The sequence below is a fragment of the Monodelphis domestica genome, chromosome 1 (assembly GCF_027887165.1).
Source record: "Monodelphis domestica isolate mMonDom1 chromosome 1, mMonDom1.pri, whole genome shotgun sequence".
Taxonomy (NCBI): Eukaryota; Metazoa; Chordata; class Mammalia; order Didelphimorphia; family Didelphidae; genus Monodelphis; species Monodelphis domestica.
This window is the reverse complement of record NC_077227.1, coordinates 581,902,222-581,919,014: the sequence shown is the minus strand read 5'-3', so window position 1 is coordinate 581,919,014 and position 16,793 is coordinate 581,902,222. Positions and strand designations below refer to the sequence as shown.

At 40.0% G+C, this 16,793-nt stretch overlaps 1 long non-coding RNA gene across 1 annotated transcript; it reads right to left on the bottom strand.

The window, feature by feature from the left end:
• Nucleotides 1-231: 231 nt before the first annotated feature.
• LOC130456535 (uncharacterized) lies at nucleotides 232-15,511 on the bottom strand. Its single transcript, XR_008915548.1, has 2 exons — nucleotides 14,898-15,511; nucleotides 232-592 (listed from the first exon to the last, which is right to left on the bottom strand). It is a non-coding gene; the product is annotated as an uncharacterized LOC130456535 (long non-coding RNA).
• Nucleotides 15,512-16,793: the final 1,282 nt, after the last annotated feature.

Genomic DNA, 16,793 nt, shown 5'->3' with positions numbered 1-16,793 from the left:
TTCCAAATGTGGCATAACCACTGGATGAGTCCTCATCTCACCTACCACAAGGCTAGTCCCTTCAGGTTGTGTTTCAGGGCCTGGATGCTGGGCTGGCTTGCTATAAAGCCTGGCACTGACATTGGTCCCCAGACTCTTGGGAGCTGGCCATTCTGACCTTTTGAAGCGCACAAGGCTGTAGCTGTCTCCAAATAGTCCTTCACCTAAACAGGAAAGAATAAATGCCAAAAAGGAAAGAAGAGAAGGTTTTATTCATGGATCGGATGTTGGACTAAGATGAGAAAGCCTCTGCCCTTCAGAGGCTTACAGAATTTTTCTTTCCTCAGATGCTGCCAGTAAGGAAAGAGAATGAGAGTAAGAGATTTGCTTTGGCTGGTTTGTCCCTTCTTTATGCACTTCAATTTTGACCCCACAGCCAGTCAAGTAGTCAAGTACTCTTTACAGTGTAGTTAATAGACCTGAATGGTTACCACACTTCAAAGGGGAATTAGGGTGTCTTCATTATACATCATTGGGCATTTCTGGAAGTAGGCTCTTCAACGCCTTCCATAGGAGATTTCAGGCTCCACCAGTTCTTGTTTGACTCTCTCCTCTATTAAAAAAAAAACAACAACCCAATAACTATGACCATCTTCAACAATTATTAGGGGGAGGGGGACAGTTGGGTGGCAGTTGGGTGGCTCAGTGGATTGAGAGCCAGGCCCAGAGATGAGAGGTCTTGGGTTCAAATCTGACCTCAGACACTTCCTGGCTGTGTGACCCTGGGCAAGTCACTTAACCTCCATTGCCTAGCCCTTACCACTTTTCTGCCTTGGAATCAATACACAGTATTGATTTTAAGACAGAAGGTAAGGGTTTAAAAAACAACAACAACAACAACAAAAACAAGTAAAAAAACCCACAAACAATTAATCAGGGTTGCATTTTGAACATTTTATTCATTTCCTCAGTCTAGAATAGTTCTTTGGGGTCCTGGGAAGAATAACACACACATATACTTATTTCTTTGGTGCTATGTCGAATGATTCTCAGAACAGTTAATATAGCATGATCCTAATATAGTACTAAATACAGTGGTGAGAAGCCCTATTATCCCCAAATGCAGTTATACATATATTAAATAAAGAACATTTACAAAGTTCATAAAATATCAATCTTTGACTAACAGACTTGGTACTCAAAAATGAAAAAGAAAAGTCAAAGAAAATCAGCTTCCTATCTCAGAAGGAAATTGGGTTCTTTCTTCCTGGAAGAGCTTCCTGGACCAACTCTTACCAAAGGAATTTAGGTCTTAGAGTCAATTGGTGGTCACTACCCTTCCCCTTAGGTGAGAAATCAATTGTTCTATGTGAAAACTCTTCCACAATTCCCTCAGCACCCAACACCATCTGACTGGGGTCTGGACCAAAATGTCTAGGTGTTCCTTTCTACACAGGGTACATCAAGATCTCCCCAGAGGTCCCTGTACCATAGGTGATGATCTTCTTTCAGATCCAGGCAATTTCCTTTGGGTCCCTCTACCAAAGGGTTCCTTAAATTTCCCTCATTGGATATCTATCATGGCAAGAGCATTCCTTTTGGAATTCCAAATTTAACCATTGATAGGACAAGTTAGGCTCAATTGGAGACAAAGAAAACAGCAGCAGTTAAGTCTTGAACAAGCGGAAGAGGGATTGATCTCTTCAAGTTGGTGGTTTTCAGGCTAATATGCAAACTTATCCCATGGATCTGCAGTCCAAAATCAACCTAGACAAACTGTCTGGATTCACGTCATAAACAAGGCAAGTAGCTTAAAAGGAAAAAAAAAAGCATACTTGTGAGCTATCATTGTATGCTCTAGGATCGTATGCTCTAGAAACTGCTTGGCACTTGTATTTTAGGAATGTAGATGGCACACTTCTTGTATTAGCTTAATTTTCAATGCTAATGGAGGACTCAGTAATACAGTAAGTATTAGTACTTAAACATCCAATGAACCAACAAATACAAAAGTGCAAAAATCATCTCAGAAAGAACTGACTTGTAGGGAAACACACACTGGAAAAGATGGCTGGATGAGGACAGCTTAAAACAAAGGGAGAATTTTTTTTTTGCCATTTTCTCTAGTGGGTACAGACTGCTAAGTTATCCAACAGTAAAAGTCTCAGACAGAGGATGTTTCCAGGGATCCTCATACATGGGAAGGGTCCAGCTTTATCTGAGATAAGGCTTGGGGGTTATCCTATAAGGATTTTGTGAAGATAGAAAAGTAGGCATGTGGGTTGGTAGTTTTTAATGTTGTCTCTTACTTTTTAAAAATGATAAGTTCCTGAAGAGAGGGGTAGAGTCAAAATGGCAGATTAGAGGTAACTCAGATGAACTTTCTACAAACATTGCCCTTCAAACAACTTAAAAATAAAACCTCAGATCAAATTTTGGAGTGGCAAAGCCAACAAAAGGTCAGGGTGAGACATTTCCCCAGCCTAACAATACTTAGGAGGTAGGTAAGATAAGTTTTTGACACCAGAGTGGAAGCCTGTCCAGAGCCCCAGTAGCAGATACAGCAGCAGCTTTGGGAACTCTCAGCCCAAGAGGGGCTCTGGACAACTGGTAAGGGGATTGGACAACTGATCAGAGATTGACTATAGGAGACTCTTTGTTGGCACTGAGTATAGCTGGTGCTGGTTGGCAACTCTATGGCTCATATGCAATTTTGAGTTGCAGTTCCAGGGCAGAAAGGAGAACTGAGGTCAGTCACAAGAGAAAAGGGACCCTGTCTACAGTTACAAGGCAAAGAGAATGATAGCACTTGTGGCTGCAGGGGATCAGGGACCTAGACTGAGAAAGGCCAGAGGGCTGAACAGGAGAGCAGTAACCCCACCTCTCCCAGGATCATACCACATTGGAAGCACTGAAAATGTGCAGACCCCTAGAATTATTTCTGAAAACAGCAGCACAAAAAAAGCCTAGAGCTTGGGACAGTGCCTCCCTACCCCAAGGTGAGCAGAGTCCTACTTTAACATAAAGTTCAAAGTCAAGAAATAGCCTGGAAAAATGAGTAAATAACAACAACAAAAAAGGGCAGGGAAGACCAAGACATAAACTCAAAAGAAGACAACAGTGTGAAAAAAGCTATTTAAAAAAACCTCAAAGAAAAATGCTAACTGAATCCAAGCCCAACAGGAATAACTTGCAGAGTTAAAGAAAGACATAAAAATGGTAGAAGAAAAATTAGGAAAAGAAGTGAGAGTAATTCAAGAAAATCATGAAAAGAAAATGAACAATTTTGTCAGATTTATAAGAATAAGAACCATCCCCCAAATAATAAATGAGTGAAAGATATAAACAGACAATTTTCAGATGAAGAAATCAAAGCCATATATAAATCACTACAAAGCAATATTCTAAATCACTACTGATTAGAGAAATGCAAATCAAAACAATTGTGAGATATTATCTCATACACATCAGATTGGCTAAAATGACAAAAGGGCAAAATGACAAATGTTAGAGGGGATGTGGAAAAACAGGGACACAAATGCAACTGTTTGTTGAACTGTGGACTGATCTAACCATTTTGGAGAACAATTTGGAATCACACTGTTAAATTTATTTGTGGTTGGACTCTGAATATATTAATTAGGTGGTTTCCAGGGATTTAATTTCTAAATCAAATTGAATTACTAAAGTAAATAGAATTTATGGTAGTTTATTTACAATATTTACAATAGAAGGGAGATATTAAGCAATGAAAGAGAAAGAAAAAAAAAAACCTCTGGCTTCTTCTGATACCAACTGGAATCTCTAAGCCCTAGCCAGAGGAAGAGAGTCTCAAGAAGATGGGCCTTACCTGGAGGCTTCACCACTCCAGAAAGGTGGCGTCACTAAGTCAGCTTCTCACTCACCAATGGTGACAGTCTAAAAGAAGTCTGGGTGTCTGCCTTCCTGTCAATCCTCGGTCCTTCACTCCAAGCCAGGTGACTGACTGTCCTCTTCAGTCTTTTTTTCCTCTATTTAAAGACCTTTTTCTCTTGTGTCACCTCTTCTAAATTTTCAGGTCTACCAATCACAGCAGATGCTTTTCTCCAGGACTGCCCATTCTTTAGTTCTCATCTTCTTTGGTTAGATTTTATCTTTTTGGGTTACTTAATACCTCTTTTGTTAAGTTCACCTTTTGTAGTTACTTAACATCTTTTTGTAGTTAAAATCTAAAAATAGATTGTAGCTTACAATTCTAACTTCACTATAAAGGAAGAGCTAAGTACCTTCATGGTTACAATCAGGAGATTACAATTATCTTCACAATAAAGAAAGAGCTAATTATTTTCATTGTTACAATCAGGAGATAGCTAAATCCAATCTTCATAACACCCAGAGAGTTATAAAACTGTTCTAAAAGAAAGCTTAGAATATGATATTATAGAAAGTAAAGGAACTAGGATTACAATAAAAAATAACCTACCCAGCAAAATTGAGTATAATCCTTCAGGGGAAACAATGGATATTTAATGAAATAGAAGACTTTCAAAAATTCCTGATGAAAAGACTAGAGTTGAATAGAAAATTTGACATTTGAACACAAGACACAAGAGAAAAGTAAAAAGGTAAACATGTGAGTAATCCTAAGGATCGTTTAACTGTTTAGATTTTTATATGAGAAGATGAAATATGTAATTTCTAAGAACTTCATCATATTAGAGCAGTTAAAAGGCACTTACTTAGATAGAGGGCAATGAATCAGTTATGTTGAAGTGATCTTCAAAAACAATGAAGATGCACTGGGAGAAGGGGGAAGGGAGAGGTAGAATAGGGAAAATTTTCTCACATAAAAGAGGCATAGAAGGAAAGACCTGTATAGTTAAAGGGAAAATGATGGAGTGGGCAATGCATGAAACCCACTCTCATTGGAATTGCTTCCAAGAGGAAAGAATATATATACATACTCAGTTGTGTATAGAGATGCAACATATCCAATAGGGAAACAGAAGACGAAAGGATAAGAGAAAAAGAGATCATTGTACACAGTGACAGCAATGTTGCAAAGATGTTCAGTTGTGAAAGACTTGTCTACTCTGATCAATCCAATGATCTAAGGCAATTCCAAAAGACTCTGATCAACTCTGTTTGCAAATTGAAGCATAATTTTTTCTTTCTTTCTTTTTTTTTGCTTTTTTTGAAATATGTCTAATGTGGAAATGTGTTTTTCATGATTTCACATATATAATTGATATCATATTGTTGGCTTTCTAAATAAGTATTGGAGGGGGTGGGAAGGAGGGAGAGCATTTGGAACTCAACATTTTAAAAGAAGAGAATATTAAGAATAAATAAAGAATATATTTTAAAAAAGTTATTAGCTCCAGGATTTTCCCCCCCAAGCATTTGGTATCTTCTCTATCAAATACTTTTGATAATTGATCCTTCCCTGCCCTGTTTCAGGAAATGGCCTGAGTATTTAATTCTCACAATGATACAACTAAATATGTTATCTGTCACAGGAATGTTTCTAGCTTGATAAGGCTGTGGGAAGCTTTATCCAAAGGAATAAATTTCTAGTGACAGAACTTAATTAAAAAAAATATTTAAATTTATTATTTATTTATTTTCTTTTTAAATTTTAAATTCCAAAGTTTTTTCCTCCTACTTATTCCCTCTCATACCTACTGAGAAGGCAAGCAATATTATATCAATTATACATGTGAAATCATGCACAACACATTTCCATATCATCCATATTTTTTAAAAGCAAGAAAAACAAAATGAGAAAATTATACTTTAATTTGCAGTCAGTTCTCTCTGTAGATGTGGACAAAATTTTTTCAGCATGAGTCCTTTGGAATTGTAGTGACAGAGTAAATCCATAGGATTGTGGGAAAGGAATTATTTTCCTTTTTGAAGATGCCTCCTTCAAGGCCCTCAAATCCTATCTCCCAACGACCAATCTGAAGCATGGGCTATTATATCCTCATATTCCTGGAATGTAGTGAACGACTCTTGCTCTCAGCATATATAATCTTAACTCCAGCCAAAATGGTCTACTTATTGTCCTCTGAACACACCTTGTGGATTCTTGCTTCTGTGGTCCATTAATTCTGGAAGGTCTCTCTGTCCCTCTTGCCTTTCAAACTATTTATCCTTCAAAGTTCAGTTCAGATGATCTCACTTCAATCTGGTGTTTTTTCTCCTATGCCAAGGTACTTAAATTACGCCAAGAATATACCTTGTCTTGTGAGTTATCTTTTCAAAGAATCACAAGATCTGGGAGTTGAAAGAGTCCTTTAAATCTTTAGTCCAAATCCATACCTGAGCACCAAACACAAACCTGTATCTCTAATGGCCCAGATAAGGGATCTTTTAGCATCTGGGGCTGGATAGACTCCTAGAGCTAGAGAACTCACTGCTTCTCTTACCCAACTCATTCTGCTTTTGGATATCTCTGATAGGTGGTAGAGTACAGGAAGATCCAAGTTCGAATCCAGCCTTAGACACTTAGAAGCTGTGTGTCCCTTAGCTTAATAGTACACCTCAATTTCCTCATCTGTGAAATGACCTGTAGAAGGAAATGTCAAACCCCAAGAAAACCCCAAGTGGTGTCAGGAAGAGTCTGAAGCAACTGAACAACAATAGTTAAGAATTTCCTCTTGTATTTTAGGACCCAAATTTACCTTTTTTTTTGGCAACACACTGGTCATAGTTCTGCCGGGTGGGGCCAAATGACATAAATCTGATCCCTCTTGAATGCATCTCACAATGTATATATATTTTTCTTAGTTCTCCTGTCCCGCAGAGGCCTAGTATATAGTCACTTGCACAAAGTAGGCTCTCCATTTATTGATTGAGTGACTGAGGCTAAAAAAAAATGTGGGTACTTTATTTCCCAGTTACTCTCTTAGAAGATCAAGGACTAGCCTGAGGAGTTTCCCTCTGAGACCAACAACAATGAAATCTGCAGAGCTGGCTAGCCAGCAGTCTTTTCCCTCTGAACAAGGAGGGGGATGTTCTGGGCTTAATTTAGGCTGCTCTATCTTTCATGCTTTAAAAGGATTTTCCCACGACAAACCCAGGACCTGCAGTTCAGTGCCACCAGCAGCACTACTGAGAGCTGAGGGGATAGAGACGCAGCCAAGGGTGTGGGCCCCTTGACCCTCATTCCACTTCTCCACTGGGGTTGTAGCCTCCTGCTACCATGTGCTTGGCCTTTTCATTCTCAGCTCATTCAAAGGAACGTGCGCTGCGTCAGGGTAAAGCTGTGGAACTGATTTATCTGTGTGCGTGCATGAATCTGGGCTTACATGAACATCACTTTGATTCACAGGAGTCTGGGAAGTATTAGAGGGAAACTGAGGAAACATCCAATGACACCCCCTTATTTTTCAGACAAGGAAACTGAAGTCTAAAGAAGGAGGTGAACATTCCCAAAGTCACACAGAGAGTAAAGGAGAGCTGGCATTTGAATTCAGGTCATCTGATGTCAGCATTCTTTTTGCTCTATCATCAATCACTAGGCAATTAGAGAGCAACTACTATATGCTAAGAATTGTTCTAGGCACTGGGACTATTAGGCAAAAAGTGAAAAAATTCTTGTCCTTGAAGATCTTACTATCTAGTGAGGAGAGATAACACATGCACGTATAAGTATATATTAAGAGATACAAAATGGAAATGTAGCTCTGGGCTTACCCTCCCAACCCACTCTCAAACTGGTAGGACAGGTCCCCAGAGCAAGATGAGGTATTTCTTCTTCCTAGTTCTAGGAATAAGCCTGAAGGCTTCTGGGGACTTCCCCAAAGAGCTGTAGTATATGCATCAGCCACATCCCAAGAAAACCATCTTGGCGGATGGGCCAAACCTGGTTGAGGATAATGAACAAGTCTCAAACCCATCAGTGACTTAGGGGCATTTCTACTCCAAGCATGTGAAATTTCCCCCAGTGGAATGGGTAGATGAGAACAGTTTGTTCTAATGACCATGAAGGTGTCTGAAATAGGCTCTTTGACATGCCTGGTCACACATTGAAGACACCAAGGTCATCCACTGCATCCTGGTCCATCACCAGTTCTCCTGACTTTGTCTTGCCCCTGGACTGTGATGACTGTGGAAGAGAGATGAGGCTGATGACTTTGTATGACTGCCTCATTTAAATCCAACTCACTCACAAATTAAGCTATCACTCCATGGTGTTACCCATCCTTTTCTAAACAAAGGATGAATGACTATCTTCTCTATCACTTATTGAGTTGACATCAATTAACTTTTATATAAGAATATTTTTTAAACCCTTACCTTCCATCTTAGAATCAATACTGTGTGTGGGTTCCAAGGTAGAAGAATGGTAAGAGCTAGACCAGATTTGAACCCAGGACCTCTCATCTCTGGTCCTAGCTCTCAATCCACTGAGCTACCTAGCTGCCCTACAAAAGCATATTAATTGAAAAATTATAGCAAAGACAGAATTTCAAAAACATACTCCCAAATAAATTCAATTCAATAAATATTTATTAAGCACCTACTATATATCAGGTTGGGGTGGCTAAGTATCACAGTAGATAGAGCACTGGAATTGGCATCAGGAATACTCATCTTCATGAGTTCAAATCTGGCCTCAGACATTTAGCGGCTATGTGACCCTGGACATGTCATTTAACCCTGTTTGCCTCGGTTCTTCATCTTTAAATTGAGCTGGAGAAGGAAATGGCAAACCACTTCAGTATCTTTGCCAAAAACACCCAGAAGGAGTCATGAAGAGTCAGACATGACTGAAACAACCAAACAACAAAATGTCAGGTATTGTGCTAAGTGCTGAGAATACAAACAAGAAAAAGAGACAGACTCTGCTCATAAAGAGCTTATAATCTAAGAAGGAAAAATAACACATAAAAGGAAGCTGACGGGGGTAGGAAGGAGGAAGAGATAGCCTCCAAGGGGGTATGGCACCAGAGAGGATGGGCATGTTGTTCCCTGGAGTTGGCCAAGTAGAGCTACTGATGGAAAATGGAGTTACCGGGAAGGCTGGGAGCCCAAGGCACATTCTTCCCACTACATAGGAAGGAGTGAATGCTTACTTAAAGTGCTGATTCCCAAGCATGCACCTAACAAGTTTACTTCTGCATGTGGCATAGCTGATGGACAGGCATCATTCCTAGGGCCTGATGGCTCAGCTATTGGGTCAATTTTCTGCTCAACTAGGTCAAGCAGGTTGCTCCTCCCGGGCAGTCTCACTGGGCTAAATTGCTGCTATGGATCCAAGCTACCCATTCCGCTACTATCTCTTGGCACACACTATTCTGGACTCCAGCTGTCGAGCCTTTAGTGAACCTCACAAGGTCATCACCTTGCCAATTCCTTCTCAGGTTTATGGACAAGGGGAGAGAAATGGGATGCTTTCGGTGAGGAGCAGTAAGAAAGCCCAATACTTATTCACCTGGGACCAAGAAAGGGTATAAGCAAAAGAGACAGCAACAGAGGCAGAACTGTGTGCTTGTGGTCTGGGCCCTCCCTGGTCAGTAGCCTCATTACAGAAGGTAATTGGGAGGGGAAGGCATCAGCAGCTGAAGGGATGAGGACAGGTCTCAAGTAGAAGACGGAGCTTGAGCTGAGCCTTGAAGGAAGCTAGAGATTTTCAGAGGTGGTGGAGAGGAGGCTGACTGAATATTCTGGTCATGGAGATGAAAATGAGATGCTTTTTGCAAGAAAGAAAAAGAAAACCAGTTTGGCTGAACCACAGAGCATGCTATTCTCTCATGAACACACATGCATAAATAGTTGTGTAAGTGCTTATGTGCCTCTGAATGTCTTATATAGCATATATATCTATGTTATATATACTGTATATTATATATGTCACATATACTGTATATTATGTTACATATACTATATATAACACAAGCATACTATATATTTGTAGTAATTTCTATAGTATTATATACATATTATTATATGCCATATACAATCGTATAACTATATTCTATACTATGCACTATATAGTATATACTAAGAAGATATACTATATTACATACTTATATACTTATATATGCCAGTGATGCATGTGCATGTTGATTCATTCTATGCTTATCATGTCTATTGCATACAAGGAATTATGTTCCATTAAGGGCAGATATGAAGATGTTATTTTATAGCAAACAATATAGTCTGTTATACATAAGATTATGCTATATCATATCTATATAATATGTATAATATAATTAGAAAAGAGATAATATAGTACATGTATGGTAGATATATATATAATATGTTGTATATAATATAGAATATACAGCATTATATGTTATATACTATATTACAATATGTCTACATAGTGTTATATGGACTAAATAGTGTATAATATACTATATGGGCAGCTAGATAGCCCAGTGGATGGAGTACCAGGCTTGGAGTCAGGAAGATTTATTTTCCTGAGTTTAAATCTGACCTCAGACATTTACTAGCTATGTGACCTTAGGTAAATACTTTAAAACTGGTTATCTCAGTTTCCTTATCTGTAAAATGAATTGGAAAAAGAAATGACAAGAAAATCCCAAATGAGATCACAAAGGGTTGGATACAACTAAATAATATCAATACAATATATAGCATATAATGTAGGATGTATATTGTGTGTTGTTATTCATCCTTCAGTTTAGAAGAGTACCAATGATGTCATGGGATGACAAAAGTCTCTCTTCATATGTAATATGTATGTATATTGGATTTATGTTCACTCATTCTATCATATTTATCAAATGTCTTGTATAGAAAGCATTATGCTCCATTGGGGACAAATCTGAAGATAAGCTAGGCCTTGAAGGACAGGTGGGGTCTCAGTAGGTAAAGAAAGGAAAGGGTCCTTGGGTCCAAGAAAATATGAGATGTTTGAGGGTAACAGCGGTCCTTCTAGTTTGACTGGAGCAGAAAGTACATGAGGGGGAACAGAGTAAGATGAGGTGGAGATGAGGTAGACTGGTGGGAAATGGTGGAAAATTTCATATACCAGGCTAAGGAGTGTGGGATTTATTATTCTACACTGGGCCATTTGTGGGAAGTATCTATTATGTGTATACCTTTGACTTCATGGCCCCATTGCCATATGCGTCTTTGCACACTGTGTGTATAAACAGTTCTCTACTGGTTCCCAAGAACAATGGTTGCATCTTCTCTTCCCTAGACCCTATCCCTGGCACCACATAAAACAGATTCCAGCTAGTCCATCCACCCCTCCCTCTCCTTCCTGGAGGAAGGGCTGATGGGGGTGGAGGGGCCAGGGGAACATCCTACTCCTAGCTGAGATCTTTAATTCCCCAAAGCCCTCCTCCTGACCTCTGGGTGCAGGATGATGCTACTAAAGGCACAGGGGACAATGGGAGCATTTAGGGCCTTGGAGGCCCCCTACTGCCTCTGGGACATAGTCATAGAGTCCAGAAATGCTTAGGAGAGAACCTTTCTGAGAAAGTCAGGGAACCTTTCACTCCCCCCCACCTCCCAGGAGAGAATCAACATTCCAGGGACTGTTTACATTCTTTCCCTCCCTGTTTCCCTGCTCCCCCCAATCCTTCCTTAGACTGGGCTTGCAGATAACTGTGCCCCCATAAACAAATCCATCCTGCTGTGAGGGAGCCCCCACCCACCCAGTCTTCCCCTGAGGGCAAGGGAAGAACCCTTCCCCTACTTCTCTTCTGCTACTAGACTAATCTTATTTCCTTCCAGAGAAATTGGTGGGAATCCAGGTTTAAGGGAGAAGAAACTAAGAGCTGGTGGTCAGCCATATGGGATCCATAACTGAGGAGTTCCAGATATGGAGCTCCCAGGCAGCAGAATTCTATGCTTTTATGTCTCCTTGATTTCCTAGCTCTGTCCCTCTACTACATATCTCCACTTCCATTTCCCTAATACCCTGAGTGAACTCAATAGCAGAGAAGGTAGTCAGTCACCTGGTTGAGATGGGAAGACCTCTGTGTGTCAAGGAATGCACTATTCTCTTCCTAGTGTTATCTATCTCCTGTTGGCTCTTTACACCCGACACCCTAGGTAAGTCCCATTTCAGGGCTTTTGTTTTTCCAACTGTAAAATGGGGAGGGCGATGACTTCTTTCCCTCTCCCAATAGATCACAAGAGAATTCCACAAGAACTCCATGAGGCAGTGTTCACAAAGGGAATTCTGAACTCCTAGGGGTCAGGCCCAGGCTCAGGCTAGAGGCACACATGATGTGTGACTGTTTTTATCTCCATCTTCATCTGGGTTTGGGATAGAGTTTGAGAAGACAAAAATAAATGGGGGTGGAGTGGGAGAGGAGCTTGCCATAAAAAGCAAAGGAAGTCCATGTTCATGGGAGGTGGGATAGAGGGAGAATGAGGAGGTAGGTGAAGAGATAGATAGCCTAGCTGACCCTACCTAGAGTAGCCCCTTTGTTTTCCCAGAGGATGGTCTAGGATTTTTTTCATTCTCTATTCTATCACCAGAATAAGTTTCCCCCACCCCCAGGCAGCTGAATTTATATCTGCTTTGTACCATTCTGGGTGGAGGCTTTAAGAGATTCCTAGAGCTAGGGCTTAGCTAGGACAGCTGTATATCCATTAGGATGTCTCCTTCCTTCTTTTTTTCTCTCTCTCATTCTTTACTCTTTTAAATTTCTTTTCTTTCTCTTTCATTTTTTCTCCTTTTTCCTTCCCTTTTTTCTTTTTTCCATCATTTTCCTCTTCTTTCATTTTTTCTTTCTTCTCTAAGCTACAACTCATATCTTGATTTTTAAATCTTTTTAAAAATTAAAAAAAATTATCGTTTGTTTTTTGTTTATTTGTTTATTTGTTTATTTGTTTATTTATTTATTTATTTATTTATTTATTTATTTATTTATTTATTTATTTATTCATTTATTTATTTATTTATTTATTTATTTGTTTATTTATTTTTAAACCTTTCCCTTCCACTTTAGAATAGATACTATGTATTGGTTCCAAGGCAGAAGAGTGGTAAGGGCTAGGCAATGGGGGTAAAGTGACTTGTTCAGGGTTATACAAAAAGTGTCTGAGGGCAGATTTGACCCTAAGGACCTCCCATCTCTAGGCCTAGCTCTCAATCCACTGAGCTTCTGATCTGCCCCCTCTTTTTTTTTATCACCTGCATTTTAGAATGTATATGCCTCCTTCAACCTATCCAGAAAGATCTCATAACAAAAACTAAAGAGAAAAAGGCAGTTCAGTGATATCTACCAATGTATCCACCTAGTGGGGAAATATGTGATATTCCCCCTACTATTCCCTCTGAAAAGAAGGGTAGATACATCTTTTCCTCCCTCTTTGGGGCCAAAGCTTTCATTTTAAAATTCTATGTTATGCTCTCTAAAAAAATTAAATTGAAACCTCTTTTTTTTTCTATCACTGATATTTCCTAGTATTTTCTCTTGTCCTTGCCCTTGGAGAGTCATCCCTTATAATGACAAAAAAAGAAAAAAAGTTTTGGGGGCAGCTGGGTGGCTCAGTGGATTCCAAGTATTGATTCCACCTTAGGATGGAAGGCAAGGGAAAAAAGTGGTTAAAAAAAAGTTTTGGAAAACTAATAAATTCATCAAAAAAGTCTGACATTATCATTATATGTTGCATTTCACACTTATATTCTCTGCCATCTGCAAAGAAGGGCAAAATGGAAGGTGTTGCTTTGTCAGTTTGGATGTTAAAATTATATATAATGTATTATTAAATTAAAAAAAAAAACCTCTTACCTTCCATCTTAAAATCAACACTACATGTTGGTTCCAAGGCAAGAGAGTGGTAAGGATTAGGCAACTGGGATTTAATGACTTGCCCAGAGTCACACAGCTGGGGTCAAATTTGAACCCAAGACTTCCAGTCTCCGAGCTTGGTTCTCTATCCACTGAGCTACCCTGCTGCCTCCTATGTTTCTCTGCCGTACATCATGCACTTTTTTTGTGTGTGTGAATATATCATGCTGGGGCAAGGCATTCTTGTGATATTCAGGGAGATATGATAAGCTCTCAAATATTCTTTTCCTTCTCCCCTTTCTTTTTTTATTGGGAAATGGCAAGAGACATCTGGACCCAGCTTGATGGGAAAGTAAATTGCCCTGCCTCCTTTTGACAAGGGGGGGGGGGATGTGGCATTTTACTTTTTGTGTCCTCTCCTTCGAAAACAGGAAACACCCCTTCCTCCACCCTTTCCCCCTGCTAGTGCCCGTCCCCCTGGCATTTGGATCTTTGCCGACTCAGACCCTCTTCCCTTTGCTCCCGCCTCACTTCTTCCTTGACTTTACTGATGAGCTTTCATCTAGTTATTGCCCAGTTTAAATCCAGATCCCTTTCCCCCAGCCGGAAGTGACCCCACCCATTTTCTAATTAGAGGGGCCAGGTCCTGAAGGGTATCAATGCGCCTGTTAGAGAATAAACCATCCTTTTTGCCTGCCTTCCTTCCTTCCCAAACTCCTGAGCCACCCTGGCTCTCATTCAGGACTGCTTTCCCAGGGAAAGGTGTGGAGAGAATGGAGTTGAGAGGAATGTTGCTGGTCAGAGATGCCATCTTGTTCTCAAGCCAGATAGGGTTATTGCCTGGGCTGTCCCTAGCTTTCTCTGCTGGGAAAGAAGGGAAAAGAAGACATCTTGTTTTAACTGGCATTTTGTGTTGGACATCTTTCATCTTGCTCCAACACCTTCCCCTCCCTCTCCAAACAAAACAAAACGAAACAAAGCAAAACTATGTTTGCAGAGCAGTGCTTGGTCATAACATGGAGACAAAGTACTTCCTCGCCTCCCAAGCAGGGCAGCTACCAGCTGACTTTAACGGAATCCTGCTAAATTCATAAACTGTTCAAGCTGGAAAACGGACTCTCGAGCTCTGACCTCCTCATTTTAAAGGTGAGGAAACTGAGGTGCAGAGAAGTCATCTAATTGGTTTGAGGTCGCTCAGTGGCTTACGGTTAGGATTTGAGGGTAGGTCTTCTGGGTCCTCTCCGAAGTGCTTTTCCCAGGGTACCATGCTAGCCAGAGGGCAAACTCCCATTGAAATGTCGCTCTCTTTCCATTGGTCTGTTCTACCTCCACCTCTGACCCGTGGGGTTCTTTGGCAGGTCACTACAGCACAGAAATGGCAACAGAGGCAAGCTCCTGAGATCCAGATAATAATAACTGACATTTATTGGCATGGAAGCTTGGTACAGTGGGAAAAGTGCTGGATTTGGAATCAGAGGACCTGAGTTTGAATCCCAGCTCTATCACATACCATCTGGGTGAAGTTGGAAAGTTACTTAAATAAAATGAGGCTAGAGGACCTCTAATACTCCTTTATGCTTTAAATCTTTGATTGTATGTTTGAAGTTCTTTACATATACTATCTCCTATTAACCTCATAATAACCCTTTGAGGTAGGTACTTTATGTACCATTTTGTGCCCTTTCACTGATGAGGAAACAGAGGATCTGTGCCCACAGGCGCACAACTACAAAGTGTCTGGGATAGAATTGGAAGCCAGATTTTCCCGGTTCCAAGCCTAGGATGCTATCCACATTGTCTCTGTTCTGCTACTGGGAAGACTGAAAACCTGTCCTGATCATTAATACATTAGAGACTTCAGGATAAGGATGAACATTTAGCTTTTTTCACCTTACCTCCTCTTCCCCTTGACATTCAGGAGTCTTTGAATGCCAAGGACTTCAATGAAGTATGGTGGGGAGAGCAAGGGGGGAAGGGACTCAAAGACAGTGTTAGCCCTGGATCCAGGATGTGCTGGGTGGTTAAACATTCAATGTGAGCATTTACATCTAGGAAACTGGCAAGGGCTTGAATGATTGTTTTGTCAATTGTCCAGATTTAAGAAAGTGATAGAGGAAATGTTAATAATGCAGATTAAACTTAAAAGTATGTTGTGGAAGGACAGCTAAATGACTCATGGATGGAGAGCCAAACCCAGAGATGGGAGGTCCTGGGTTCAAATTTGACCTCAGATGCTTCCTAGCTATGTGACCTTGAGCAAGTCACTTAACCTCTATTGCCTAGCCCTTTCAGCTGTTCTGTCCTAGAAATAACATATTGTATTGATCCTGAGATGGAAGGTAAGGTTGTGGTGTTTTGTTTTTTTTTAATTGGTACATTTTTTTTACTTTGGAAAGCTAGTCCTTAAATATTTACCAGCTTATCTCTGCCTGGATCTTTCTTTTTCACTTTTCAAGAACCTAAAGGAGAAGACACTAGATCTTCACTTAAAAACAACTTGTTGGTACAGTGGATAAAGTGCCAGGCCTGGAGTCAGGAAGACCTGGATTTGAATATGACCGTAGGGACTTAATAACTGTGTGACCCTGGGCAAGTCACTTTGGACTGCTTTAGTTTCCTGATCTATAAAATGGGAATAACAATAGCACCTACTTCCCAGGGTTTTTTTTAAGGACAAGTAGTACTGACTCTTTTGTATTACTAGTTCCTACCTCCCCCTACCTTAAGACTGTGAGTTCTTTGAGGGCAGGAACTCTCTTTTGCCTTTTCATTTATTTGTTTATATATATATTTTTCTTTTGCCTTAAAAAAATCCTTAGCACAGTGCCTGTAACATAGTAGGCAATTGAATTCAATGATGGTGGTGCACACACACCATCAGTGTAGATCACAGCTGCTCCATGTCTTTTTTATCCATTGCTATATTCATCCATGTCTTTCTAGAAATCTTTCATGAAAAATTCACTCAATGGACTTGCCATCCAACAGAGGTCTGCTGTTTTATTTATTTTTAGGTTGTTGTGTAATTAGAATCTGTTACCCTAAAAAAAACTACAATTCCTAGCACCCCACTCTCTTCTTGCTGTTACATGCTTACATAGA